This window comes from Chelmon rostratus, chromosome 7 (assembly GCF_017976325.1).
Source record: "Chelmon rostratus isolate fCheRos1 chromosome 7, fCheRos1.pri, whole genome shotgun sequence".
NCBI lineage: Eukaryota > Metazoa > Chordata > Actinopteri > Chaetodontiformes > Chaetodontidae > Chelmon > Chelmon rostratus.
In genome coordinates, this window is record NC_055664.1 from 11,514,892 (window position 1) to 11,530,587 (window position 15,696).

A 15,696-nucleotide genomic window follows, 5' to 3' on the forward strand; every position below is an offset into this window, starting at 1 on the left:
TCAAGTCATACATATTTAAACTCAGTGCTGAATGTATATGCTCTTTTGTGTTCTCATTTGTATGATGCAGGGACATTCACAGCATTTTACTTTCAACCATATATCTGATTCTGACCACCTGACTGTAGTTGTTGAGGTATGGAAGAACAACAAATGTGTCTAAATCATTCTCTCATCTCTTTCTGAAGAGCTGTAAATGTTGAATGAAAGGCAGTATTCAGAAAGTGAAACTTGTAGTGATGTACAACTGTTTTGGAGGGTGCGTCATCGTACACTGCGACATCGCTGACAGGTGTGGTTACAGGTGCGGTCCAGCTCATGTCTGACACTCCTGTCTTTGACCAGGATTATTCAGAGGCTGTTTAGATGTTAACACCTTCGGCCATTCCTCACGGTAAACACACTGTAGGACATCATTTATAAAAGTTAACCAACTTAAACAAACAAATCTAATGTGCTCCTGTCAGGAAGTACTTGACTCACTAGTGGTGCTTGTTAGTCTTCATTTACCAAATAATCCACGTCTCCACTGAGCGAGAGCATTAATCAAACATGAAACCTGCCGACTAAGCCAATCTTACGCATGTTTTATTTTTAGAGGACAGCAAATTGTCTCAGAGGGTTCTCAATTTAAATTAATTTGATGTTAAAGGTGGCTTTAGCCAATCATGTGTCCCTAAAAGTTTTGCGCAACCTTTGCAGGATTTACCTTGCAGACATTTTAAGATATCCAAACCAAGCCACAAGCATTGTTCGACCTTCCTGTAAAACTTTCCTGTCTTGTCACAAGTGATTTACAGATAAATTAGATTTGATATGATAGATGTGTAAGTAGGTCAGAGGAGCTATCATGAACCATTAATTCACAGGTTGGTGAATGAGCATCTCGCCGAGACAATTTATCTTCGCTCTCAACAAACACATTAGGCAGAAATCACATTAGATGTTCAAGAATAATAGTTCACTCTTCAAAGAAAACATTTATTCGTTTCAGCTCTCCGCAATAACGTCTCAGCGGCTGGCACGCTGCATACCTTTTTCTTTTGACCTGCATGTGTCAGTACACTGAAGGATGCATTTTCCCACTCACAGTAATTCCTGCAATGTTGAAACCGTCTGTGCAGTCAGTAATAGTTGGTTTAAGAGATTGGCTGTTAAAATCTAGAATTCAGAGAAAAAGAAAGCCCCAACCATCATTCCAGCCACAACCTGCAGTGTAGAGTGTATTTTTCTTTCATCAGAAATGGTTGTAAAAACGAGGTAGAAGAGGCCAATACTTTGATCAGTGGAGAAACACGCAGCATGCCGATGCTTTTTAAATTCATAAGTCAAACCAAACTTGTATTGGTGGGTATACCTTTAATTCATATGATCAAAAAAGTAACTGATTGGTCCTTTATTGAATCTGGAGGCTTGGACCATATCCTGGCTATAATTACCCAGAATCCTCAGTAATTATTTCCCAGCCTGCTTAATAACTCCCTCTTGTGTAACCACGAATAAAGATTATTTTATTGGACGGGAATTGTGGCTGTTTGATTGGTTGGGAATGGTGATAGTGTCGCCAGTCTGGTTAATTGCTGCTCTGAAATCATTTTAATAAGAATAAATGCCCTTGGTGGGTTGTCTCTCTCCCTCTCTCTCCCTCTCTCTCCTCCTGCAGACACACACTAACTAAGAGAGGGAAAGAGACTGAAATGTTCCCATTAATGAGATGTAAAAGTGTCCCCTCTTTCTAATTATTCCCACTGATTACATGCTACAGTCATGGGTTAGCAAGGCTACCAAAAAGTCTACTTACATGCCAGCAGACTGAGAGAGAGGAGCGACGGAGAATGAGGGAGCGGCTCCTGTGGGGTTCTTGCCAGACCTTCTGTCACTTTAATGAACAGATAATCTATGCATGATGTATGCATTAAAGATTAGACTGGCACCTTCAGATACACATTAGTTTCTGTAACTAATGGGCAATCGATAGCTAGTTTACAAGAGTGACTTTTTATAGTCCCATTGCGGTGGATATAAATTATGTGGGCATTCCAGGCATGTTTGTCTTTTAGTATCTTGTTTCTCATCACTTTGTTTTTGCAGTCAAGATCACACGGCAAAAATACTGCAAGAGCTGAAATATGAAAGGCTAAAGAAAAGATTTACATCCAAAATTTAAGTGAGGTATGAGTCTTCTTCCGTAGTACTGCGTCTTTTATGGGTTTGGATTCGTGGCTGGTTCAACTAATGACTAGGTACATCATCATTTAAAGAAAACTTTTATAGTGGATTTGCTGTTTTAAACTCTGAGGCCGTTACACACCAGAAGTCTCTATTTGTGGATCTCTGATGAAGAACAAAGTTACGATGAGCAGCATTAACCTGTGAGCAAAGTTAAGTGCACTGGCCAAAAAAAGTCACACAATACAGTGCAATTTATTTTTTTTATAGAGTATTGAAAGACAAATGAAAAGATTAGTAATTTCAAGGAAAGCAAGCATGTTGTGAAAGAAAAGGACTCTGAAATGGAGGGAGCAGTTGTGTTGTATCTCTTAAGATAGGGCCTAAAAAGCAACCGAGAGTGGACAGAGTTATGCAAATGTGGCTTCTTTTGACTGCTAAGTCTCGCTTTTGTTTGTCATCTGCACTCCACATTAATGCTCCATTAAGCAATATTTCCTTTAGAAACATTGAATGACCCTTCATAGAAATAAGAGGGTTGCTGCAACAAATGCTGATCCCTCTGAATTAACTATGCAGCTTTTAGATGTTTAGCATTACCGGCTCTTGACTTGCGGTATTAAACATTCGAAATCCCTTTAAATTGACAAGCTTAGACAAGCTGCTACTACGCTCCCTGCTTAATATGAAATGGACCTCAGCACCTCAGTAAAGTGTTTGTCAAAGAAAATCAAATATTTTCTGAGGTTCTGAGAGACCACAGGTTGGGCAGGTGGATAATGGACCAAGAACAGAAACATGACCCCTATTGGATCTACGTTGCTTTGTGTCTGTTTGTGTATGTAGCCAGTTGTTGTCAATGTTGTTAACCTAACCATTTGACAAACCTTAATATGTCAGGACTTTGTTACCACTGTGAGGATTTGGGGTTTTGCTGTCAGTCCTGACTTCATTTCTCCCGTTAACATTTTCTGTGGCTCTTTATGTTACACACCTCTTACTGTGCTTTAATTCTCAGCTTTCATTGGAATCAATAGAGCAGCGGTTCTGATATTTCTGCCTTATCTCTTCCTCTCTTTTCTTCCTTATTACAGTTTCCCTTTGTGTGAAGATCAATAGCGCACGGACCTTTAATGGCACAGCGCTATTGCTGGCTTTGCCATGCAGAGAAATTAGCTGCGTTCAATCGGCAGACGGTGTTTGTGTGAGTTTGTGTATGTCTTTGTCTGAACTCTCTGCTGCTGAATTTATTGATGGTATCTGATAGCACTACTGCCTCTCCTTTGTCAAAAGAGATGAGTAAAGACAAAGAGCAAACATGAGAGAAGACAAAGCAAGTAACTGACAGAGAAAGAAAGACACAGTACGAGCTCTTTAGGTGCAGTATGTTTGAGTACAATATTAATCAATATTATTTGTATCCAATAATGATTTGAACCAACAGTATGTTCTCGGCAGTCCATTTGTAGCCCTAATGACCTGATACGGCACTCTTTTGTGGAGATGAAAATGCTTGTTAAAATAAGTACATAATACACTTTCCAACCCAAACTACATGAAGAGGACTAGATGCTTAAAAATTACAGTAATGTTTCACAAATAAAAACACTGCAGTGGTAAATGTATGTGTTGTAGTTGGAGGGGTAAAAGTGCACTTGGTTTCAACTCTGACAACAGAAGTTCAGCTCCTTTTACTCTCCTATTTGTGCAATGAGCATACATCACTATTCTGCTAGCTTTGACTACATGTTTCAACACATCCTCATACCTACACGGCTGAATAGGTTGATTGTCAGTGACTCGCAAAACAATATATATCACTGTTGGAGACTACCGATGATGAGCCGGTAAGACAAAGGCAGACCTTCATCAAGACAGGCCTTTGTTGTACCAGACCTTTGCCTTCACATTGTTAATGTTGTAAAAGAGTCGCAGTTTTCTTAGTTTTAGGCACCAAGACTACTTAGGTTAGGTTTAGGCAACAAAACTGCTTAGTTATGTTTCTTAAAATAAAGTGGGTTAAAGTAGGTATTATAATGTTACGCACAAATGTAATGTTGTAATCATTATACAGTCATTTTTCTGGTGAGTATGGGCTGCCTTTAAAGATGTTTCACCTTGGGCCACCAAAATAAAAAAATGTGCATTCAAACCAGAGGCCCTCAGCGACAATGTTTCTTGCACCGTGTTGCATCACAGTTGAGACATGAGCAAATTTCCAGTGATCCGTTACAATCCGGAATCCATTCACTTTATAGAGGAAACAGGCTTTACAAAGCCTGGTAACTCTGTCACTGCTGCTCTTTCCCAAGGTGTTCCACAAGGGTCAGTGCTTGGTCCTCTGCTTTTCGTTCTCTACCTGCTACACTGCAGTGCTATGATTCTTTTCTATCGGCTCTTTTTACACTACTGCTATGCAAATGTACAAATCTTAGCTTTCTTCCTCAAATCAAACTGTGAAAAATCTAATTTTGCCATTATTGGTATAAAAACACTATCAAAAGTACGCACTACATCCCCTTTAAAGCTCCACAGTGCTCCCCTCTTGTTATACATCAAAATCTTGCAGTCATGACCTCACCTGCTCATTCAGTCCTGCACCCAACAAACAATTGATAGTGTCTTTATGTTTAAGCACACTGCAAACACACACATTTTGTCACTTCTTTCCTCCATGTTTTGCAGCTCAACAATACATTTTGCACAGGTTCCTGCTAAAAAACACATGAATTTGACATACAATGACAACGAACATCTGCATTGAAAATACATTTTAAAAATGTAATTTGTGTGTATACGTGTGTGTTCGCACGCATGTGTATTTGTGTGTGCCCATGAAAGTAAACTGAACTGACTGACTGAACAAAGCCTTATTGAGACCAAGGCAACATGACTAATCAGTCCTCCTGAGTGTAATCTCAGTGAGAGCTCAAGACTGCGTAAAGTTAGACTGAATCTGCAAGGTGGATTTGCCATGGACTCTTGTCTTTGGACAATCCACCATGACCCCCACACACAGACGTACACACAAAATGACTTTTTTATTTGATTATTTCTTTTTACCTTACTATCTTATTCTTACGATAATATTGCACATGTATGTGACAACAGGAGCATGCCTCCGGGATTTATTTGCATGAGAAAATTCCATTAGTCTTGTCTCCCAGAAAACAGCTTAGTTTTGTGTCATCATCAACATCCTGGCATATCAGTGAGGATGCAAAAATGGTCTATTTTTCCTCCCTTCATTTTCCACCATGGTTAATTTTAATCAACACTATGCAAGGCTTAAGTCATGAGGTGAATCTGGCTCTAAGTGATGACATTAATCACATTACTGAGCAGTATAATGACACATAAACACTATATACACATAATAAGTCAAGTGATGTATGCCTGGTGATCTCTTTCAGTTATGAGGACCTTGTTTATTTTTCACTACTAGATAATAAGCACTGTATGTAAATTATACAATTCATCACTGAGATTACTGTGACATTGATACTGTGTGCCTCCATGCATTCCTGCTCCACTAGAGTCTTTGGTGTATTGGATTTGTCTAAGTGTTGCCTTGAATGGCCATCACAATACAGCTTCCTGGTTTTAAGGGTCTACCAATAGCTGTTACATTATCAAAATGTTCGAATCAGATTTTTTATGAACCATCCCATCCTTGACAAACCTGTAGCCTGTCTTTTCTGCTTTGTTTCAACTCGAGTGTATCACATGGATTTTGTTTTGTGTTTTTAGCATCTATTTGGACCCAGATGAGATGCTGTGGATAAGCATTCTAGTTGATTCTCTGTGGGAGCCAGCCTCTGTCCCGTCACGCTCCCCGGCTTTCTGGAGATTGATCGGTATCAGTCGCTAGCCTGACAGATCCAGTATTAAATCTCATTTAGCAAACCTGAAAATTTGAGACTGAATGAAAAACAAGTGAGGCAGACAGAAGGACAGAGAGAGAGAGAGAGAGAGAGAGAGAGGTGGTGTGTGCAAGTTGGATAGGATGGTAGAGAATGAGGAAGAGAAGCAGAGAGGGAAAGAGGTAGACAAAGGAGTCTTGAGAAAAACCAGCAGTACTCTACCCGAGGACGTCAAGCTTTGCTCAAGGCATTTAAGACTACTGTATGCAGATTGGAGCCTGATACCACTGTGCCCCAAAAGGTTACCAGTAAAGTCTTAGAATAAATTTGAACAAGACAAATTGGACAAGTATGTAATGATCACATGGATATGATTTCCAAGTATAAATGCTTGAGACCCCCCACCAGTCAGTTAGAACTTAAGAAGCCTCTTGGATGAGAGGCGAAACATCTTCTATAACCTCAAGCACGTCCAGTTGCCTTTGTAAAGCACTTAGAAGTACCACGACCTGGATGAACCAGAATCTTTGCAGACACGTGACAGTGTGACAGCGGTCGCTCGTAGTGATGAACCTGCAGAGAACCATCGCCTTAATGTGGCGCTCCAATCAGCTTGACTTCAGTTCATTGATCACTGTTCGCCTTTCTCATCTCTGTCATTGCATCGCTGTTTGGCCGAAGGAGGAAACTGTCTCAAGTGAAAAGGCTCTAAGAACCACTGTCACCACCTGTCTAACACCAAACAGCAGACAGACGAAGTTGGTCTCTACCTCCAGAGTTAGTAGAGACCAAATGTGAGCTGAAAGAAGAGTTAATATTGCTGACATTCAACAGGTGGTCAGAAACATGGCTCCAAATGAATGATAATGTTGCTCTGTGACTGCTTGGTGTGAAAATAAGCAGCTGTTTCACTGAAAGTTTATATGTCAATGTCGTTTTCACAACTTGTTCTCATCATTAAAAGTAAAACTCCAAAAAACTTTAGTATCCATTTTGTGTCAGATAGAGACCAACAAACAAGAGCAAAACAAAACAAACTATATAATGACTGTAATGAAATAAAACTGGTGATAGGAATAATTCAACTGTGAAAACAATACAACAGAAGCAGTAAAGATTGAGGTTTAAAACATACACAGCCAACCACTAAGGACCAATGAAGGAGATGTTTTAATGAAGTTGGGGAGACTGTTCCCAAGATAAGCACCATGGGAGGGAAATACTTTGAAATGGATAAGTGACTGGAGTCAAGAGAACCTGTGCATGGAGGTGTACAGTATAGGGTTTAATGAGAGCTGAGAGGCGGTGCTATTCCAAGCAGAGTTTTGTAGGTCAGGGTAATACTTTGAAATTTGCTCTGGCGTGTATGGGCAACCAGTGTCGGGAGATGAGGATCATGTGTGATGGCTTCAGATTTCCAAGAACTGGTTTCGCATTCTTACAGCAGCGTTCAGAACAAGTTGCAGGCTTTTGGTCTGTGAGTGAGGTTGAAAGGAGATGAGAAAATTACAAAAATCAAGTCTGGAAGAAATGAATAGATGTATCAGTTTCATGATCGCGGAGAGAAAAGAATTGAATTCAGTTCAAATTAGGCTATGCTGCAGATGAGGTCGTGAGCGACGATGAGCTTATGTAACTGCGTGATAACAGGACTGAAATGACAAGAAGCTGTGGCACAGTTTTATCAGTGCTCAGCAACTACAAGTGTGTTTTAAATGTCATATAGCCACACCTGGCATTTTTGACTACTTAATTGACCTGGCACACATAACTTCACATTGTCACCAAGGACTTAATCTCTCAGGCCTCTTTGTGTTTGCAGTTTTAACAATACACTAACACAGTACGGCAAATTAGCATGTTGAAGGTTAATCTTTAATCTACAACATATTTTTTGTAGTTTGTTGTGTTTACACATGAGGAGGAGGAGGAGGAAAGAGATCATCATAATCATAATATTCCTTTGAGTCACTCCTGGATGTATTTCAGTTATTTGTGCTTCATAAAATGAGGTGATGTTCAACTTTGGCCGAACATTCACAACAAAAGCAGAACAAAGACTCAGATTCACTGGAACAACTGGTTAACATTGATATGATGGTAGCTCTGGGCTGTTGTTGAAAGTCCTGTGTACACTGTCTGCTAAAAGGTGTTATTTGGGTCAGTTTGACCTCAAGCATAAACCATCAGGAAATATCAGCGTTCTGCATCCCTCGCTGAGTCATTTTTATTTATAAAAGTAAAACTGAGCAGTAATAGTGACTCTTCTTGTAGAGGATAATCTAGGGTAGCTCACTTCATTGCTCCCCTGTGTCATTCTCCCACCCACACAAACACACACACACAAACACATAGCACACACATAACACCAGTAGTTTTGTGCTACTGGATGTGTTCAGACAGGCCTCAGTGTAAAGTACTAGCCAGATGGGAGCTTAGTGGCTGTCTGTGTGCACGCTGGCTTTGCTGTTTAGCTAATTCATTTACTGCAGCAAAACAACATCCTTGCAAAAAGACCCCTCTCTGTGGGTTCATTTAAAAACCCTTCCAAGCTAGTCCCAAGCTGTGGGACTGTATATGACTTAGACTGTCGGTGTGTGTGCCTGTGCATGTGTGTGCGTGTGTGTGTCATTGCCCTGCATCAGCTCAGGTCCCTTTGAATTCTTTATTAGCCCTGCCTGTGTGGTTTAATTTTGTCCTGGCACTCATGACTCACCAAACACACATACACAGTCACACAAGCACAAATAGTCAGACACTTCGTGCAGTTTCTAAGTCGCCGGGCAACAGGCAGCTCGCTGGCCACCTCTCTCAGCAAAGTGGAGGACCCCCGCTGGGCCACTGGAGCATGCTGGGAGATTAAGCTGGCTCTCAGAAAATGGCCACCACCCACTCTTTTCATGTCTGCCTTTTTTTTTTTCTTTTTACAAACTTTCACAGATGGCATTAACACCAGAGATTATTAGAGCTGGTGAACTCAATCACGCCACAGTCTGAGTTAGTGAGTGTGTTAAAAATGTCTCAGTTCAGGCTGTGTTACAGTATGTGTTAGTGTGCATGCTTTTTTGAACCACATTCCTATGGGGAATACTATCATTAATGCAGTGAGGTCTTATAGTGTTTTCTGCAATTCAGTTGTGTGTGTCTTGCTCCTAAATTATGGTTTTAATTAAAAGAAGGCAAACAAAGCATCTAGAATCTGTGTTTATGTGTATATGCTCAAGCATAAGTAAGATACCCTCTCAATGAGAACACGGCAAAATATCAGTGAATTAAATCTGTTGGTTCTGATGCACTCTTGTGTAAAATGATCCAAAATATATGAAGTAAACCAAGTCAGATTCACACTGACTGCTGGCTGCATAGCTAAATTCCCCCATGGATAATAAAGACTTAATCTACTCTTTTACTGCGTTTGATAGATGGGAAACTCATTTGAGGGCGTTTTTAACCATTTTCACACTTCATTTAAATAACTACATAAAAACAAATTGGTGAAGTAAATAACAGCTGAATCAATAGCTCTGTCCTCGCAGTATAATTCCTCCATGACAGAGCTCGGCGACAGGGACAGGGGCCTACAGTGGCATACAGTCGGCTTGCACTTTTTCACATACAGACAGGCTTTTCACTATTTATGATCACAGAGCTGGTCCCGCTGAGGTCTCGACCCCTCTGGAATGATTCACTTGTGTGAAGCAGTGTTCACTGGTCCATTTTCCAGCTCACAAAGCAGGTGTGGCTGAGCAGCAAGCACATCTGCTCCCTTTACAGCTACAGTGTGTTACTATATGACACCACATTTTTACGGGCCCAGTAAAATAAAAATTCGAAGCATTAAATTGGCCCCACATCTTATAAATTCCATCGAGAAGGCGGGGGTACATGTTGCATGAGGGTGCTTAAGCACCGAATGCACATGCACATTTACCAGCATGGGGCCAACAGCATAGGCTGGCGCACGCTGATGTTCAGTTTTTGTGCAGTTATTGTCTATTGCTACACTTTTATTTTTTTTTGTTTTGCTCTGGCAACCTCAGTTCTTCTTACTCTGGCTCGTCTCTTCCCCTAATCTAAACCCCCCAACCCTCTAGGTATAGGGACTATAGCTAATGACAGATAGAGGTAATCAATGCACTGCACGACTCCTGCTAAGCCCCCCTATCCTATTCTCATGCATTACTGGCCTGTCTCCTTCATTACCTATTCAACCTCTCTGGTTCGCCGCATGGCTAATCCTTTCTTTAGCTTTCCATCCCTCCCTCCCTCTGTCCACACCTCACTTTATCTCACTATCCATTCCCCAAACTCCACTTCACCCCGCCTACTTTTTACTGTAATACCCCACTTTGGTTGCTGCTCTTTGCAATGTATCACCCACAGCGCACTTTCCCTGCCAACCTGAGCTGTACCTGCATTTTCTTTTTAAACGACTCTGATTACAAATAGGACACATTAAGGGCACTTTTAATCTCAAATCCTTCCTAATTGCGGGAGTCATTAAAATATATGATCCTCATTTCTGTGTGCCTCCTCTGTTACTGCATAGGGACGCTGATGCAGTATTGGAGCCATGTAGGAGAGCTCATTGTTCTTATCTGTCTGGGCTGGAATCTGAATATCTAATCTCCTTAACAGTAGTCTAATGAAGTTCCACATGAAGCTGAAGAAAGGAAATATCCACACTGGATTCTCCTAATCAGTTTTTTTCACTGCGCCTCATTAGATCCTTATCTCAGTGCCATGCCTGTCATCTGTGTGTGCATGCAGAGCTGTAGGAGAGTGCTCATATCTGTGTATGTGTTTAGCCGAATGTGTAACTGTAACTGTTATGCATGGTTTTTGTGCAGGTGCCTATGCCATCTATTTGTACTGTTAACCCACACACCAAAGCATGGTTATATGTGTATGGGGTTTTTATGAGGAGGTTACACTATCTGTAATAATCTCTGATGATAATAATGTTGATATTATCCCTAAGGGAGAGGTGAGCTACTGTGTTGTATCATAAAAAACACTCCAAACCATTACAAACCAATTGATATCGTAATATGATTGCGTTCATTTTCATTATTTTATGTTTTTATTGGCATTTTATTCTTGTGAACTCACAGTCCAATATAAGGGATGATCATCATTATTATGTTCCTACTGGGATAAACTGGGACTGTTGAGATACTCATTATTTAGTGGTGACTTTGTGTCTATTTTAATTTGTTTTATCAAGGGCATTTTATGCCAAATTCTGCCATCTCATTTCGGCACCTCTCTGTCTCACTCTCTGTGGGACACACATAGGTTAGCAGACACACTGGTACAGAGTCTAAGCCTACCATCATGACAGTCTTCCCTTCTGCCGTGCCACCACCATCTGGTATTTCTTGAGAGGGAACTATGACACACACACACTTGGCACTAAAAAACACACACCTTGCAACGTTGGTCTCTGCAGGTTCAAGGCAAGCAGGCTGTTCATCAGTGTTCACAATCTGTTTGCTGGTTTGGGCCTCCTACCCAACTGTTACCCAGCAGTTAGCAAACAGCCCACACTCCAGCGAGACCACAAACCTTGCAACCAAAGCACATGCATCAAACCAAGATGTTTGGATACAAGTCAAACCAACAGACTCACGACCCATTTCATGGTAGATAACACATCCTTCGTGTCGAAATAAAGGCAGTTCAGTGCTAATCAACAATTCACTAAACACAGCACTGATTTCTCCACACTGCATAAAACTTCTCCAGCAAGAGTTTGGACTTCTTTTTCTCTTTATGTGTGCGCAATATTCAGCCATTGTGAAAGCCCTTCACCTTTTAGCAGTAACCACTTATTGTACACTTATCTTGTGTTAGCACCACATCATCAGTCTTCCACACACACACATACACTCACGTCTTTAAAGGGGGCGCAATTTCTTAATGACATATTCAAATAAGTATATACACATTTGTGGGAAGGTAACCTTTAAAACAATACGTTTCAAAAATCTCCTAAATGTCCTCTCAAAAATTGGATGCTCAACTTGGTTTATGGAAATGATGTCATGACTTAATTTTTAAGCAGGCGGAACTGCTAAAAAAGAAAAACCTGTCTTCCACTCGAAGCTCTGTATCTCCATCTTTCCAGCTGCTAAGCCCACTACCTTCTGGACTGGGGCTAATTGTGTAAGTCTGCATGCTGAAAAAGATAGGGACAAACGCAGGGGATGAGGTGTAGGGGAGAAAGGGGCAGAAAACTGTCAAATTGGTAGTGGTTTTAATTATTCCGTCTGGGGAAGGATTGCCTAAGACAATGTTGTTCAATTTGAATATATATTTTTACTGATTTATTTTATTTGCCTCATGTTGGCTTAATTAAGAGCTGACACTGCTTTATTGAGAAAGCTGTGTGTCCCAGGATCAGGAGTCAATTTAATGCATGAGCAGATTAAATCCTGTTTGCAATAAATTGCGCTCATGGCTTTCATTCTCGTCAGAGAGATTTGTGCTGATTTAAACCTCTGCCATAAAATGAGAGATTTACAAATCAGTGTGTTTAAATTCGCATCTTTCGATGATGCTCATATGCTTTCATTTAGATGCAGCAGCTTTGGATGCACAACAAAATTAATGTGGAAAACTGATTGTTAACAGCATGGACTTTTGTGGAGGAACAGAGATAGTAGATAGAAGTATGAATTTGCCTTTTCGTGGAGCCATGGAAACATCTCAGCCACATTAACTGTCACCAGGAATGAGCCACTGACAGGTTGAGAACACGTAAAGCAGTATGTACATACAACTCACTTAGATAAGAGTTTTTCATGGTGAGGATGCTCTGATCAAGGTGTAAGGGCAACACAGGCAATAGTGTATGACATGCGTTTCTATGCAAGCCCACACACCGACAGCAGTATGCATCATTGTGTGGTGATCAGTGCTGATGCGTCAGACCACTATCCTTTTTTCCAACGTGGATGTGCTTCCATGCTCCAGAGGAGCAGAAGCAGTATCTCATTTGTCCTCGACTGGTGCTTAGCTTTGACTACTTTTCCTGACCAACTACCAGCAAGTAATGCAAAAGCAACCCTCTGAGTTGCTTTTTACCTTGTGTACAACTCAGCTTGCTGTAATTAAGTAATGTCAAATTGAGAGTGCCACTTTCACACAATTTGCGTGGCCCCACTATCACAAAAGAAATGTTTTAAATATCTGTTTTTGTATAGCTGTACAATATGTGAACCTGTAAAATCATTACTGGGTTGATCGACTACCCAACACAGTTTCCCTTCCAAACTCTAAATGGCATTTCAATGTGAAAGTTTGTTATTGACCTTGGCAATTTTAGTTTGATGAAATTGTTTTTCATTTTGCGAATAACAGCTTTTAAACAAATACCAAAAGAGCTCTTTAAAGTTCAAATGGCGATGGCATCCACCAAATCTGAATCGAGCCCTCAGATGTGAAAACTCATTGTAATGTTCAAGCGAAGCTCAATATGTAAATTCTGTAGAGGACTTAAATTCCAATTTTGCAAGGTCGAAAAAAAAGTTCCAGTAATAAGTAACTCTCTTACAGTTTTTTATCATGTGAAAGTGCATTATATAATGGGCTATTTGAGCTAGTAAAATTCATTTGCTTTTCAATGTGCTATGTCAAACAGTTTCATGTCAATAAATTTGATTTTTAAGATGCATATTACTGATATTATTGAATCACCAATGCCTAATAATCTCTCTAGCTAGCTATAGTCCCTATAATGTTCCAGTGTTTTTGCTGTTTTTAGGCCATTTACTAACCTTGATGTTGAAGGGGTCAGTTCTTATGCTGGCTTCTGGCAGCATTAAAAAAAAAAGCTGCTGAATTCACAACATCCTTTTTACAATGTCATTTTTTATATCTTTAATTTATCAGCAATTTAGTAAATGTGGTACTTGTTGGCCTCCAACTCTCATGTTTGGCTGTCAGAACAAACTAGCACACAGGATCCACTACAGCACAAAAACTGTTAAAGACAGAGGACTTTTCTTTTGTGTTTTCATCACATAAACAGGCCTTCGCTTACTTTAACCTTTTGTAAAATCAGAATCTGTAAATCTTAACGTTCAAAAACAAAAACAAGACTTTTGTACAACAGTACAGCTTTTAGTCCAAGTCTGTATCAGCCTCTAAATAAGGACATTTATCACATAACTGAAACACAGATGACAGGGTAACGACTAAAAACTTGCTATATATATATACACACATCATTTTTCCTGTTGATGTATGCCCCATGTCCTAAAACAGCAATGAAGACTCTGCTATATTTATCACTATTAAATATAAAGCAGTGCATGGTAGACATATCACCCATAATGAAGTCTCACTGAGATAGATGAGCTGCTGCTCTGTCTCTCTGCATCTTTGGATTTGAATGCCTGCATGTGTCTTTGTGTGTATGTGTTATTAAGCCATCATCACATAAAGAATGTGTGACTTAGATAATAGGGGTGAAGACAGTGCGCATCCTGCTTTCCATATAATGTATGTGCCATATTATACTGTATGTGTTCCAGCTGTGGCTCTCTCACGCTATGGTTTAATGGAATTATGCTTATTCATTTTGCTTAATATTGAACATTATATGCAATGAGATGATGGGGATGGTAATACCGATCTGAGTATGACACAATGTTGATGAAAAATTTAAATGTTGATGAAAAATGAGATTGAAAAGGAAGCCTGACCAAATATTGTGTCACAAATGATTACAGATGGTTAGATGGTATTGAATTCATACTGTACATCTATCGGCAAAGCAGCAAACTGGCAACTGTGATGTGGGTTTGTGTGTGCGCATGGGGGATGAGATGTGTGTGCATTGCTTCAGAGTGTTCGGATGATATACTGAAGCTGACATGAGGTGTGGTGTCACATCTTGTCTTTATTAGTGTGGAGAATTATGAGGCTTCAGACCTGCTCTAATCATGTAACACACAGCCTAGCGACACTCGGCTGAATGCTCACATATTTTGAATACAGTTGTTTTGAAGACTCAGGTAACCATCTGAATTCAAAGTGAAAGTGTCCATGAAATTAGAATCACATTAGTTTTTGCTACCTGCACGCAATTTTTGCAACTGAAAAAAGAAGCTTTAGACCCCTCGACCCGAAAAAGAAATAAGTGGGAAAAAGGAATAAATGAAAACATTGTTTGGTTGACTTAAGCTGTTGGCATTAAGCAAATGAGACATTCAAAATTGTTTTTTTTTTCTGCCCTGTTATGATGATTTATTGAAGTTATTTTTGCCTCAGTCGCCATTATGGTGAAACAATAAAAAATATAGTTAGATGAGGTATACACACCCATACCTGGAAACAACCATGCATATCAGTATTGCAGTATTGTCTTGAGCACATTTTGAACAAGACACAAAAATACACACATACAGCACACACAAACACATCATGTTCTTCTAGAGCAGGGGTGGGAAACCCTTTTCTTATCAAGGGCCATTTCAGTTTTTATAACATCCCTCGAGGGCCATGCTCAGTAGCTCCCCCTGAAATCTTTCATAAGGATGGCACATATGACAGGGGAGGGGCTGCTCACTTTGGGGGGCCATGGCCCCCCTGGCCCCCCTGGCCCACTTGGCCCACCTTTAGGAGCGCCCCTGCCCATACTACATTACTGAACACG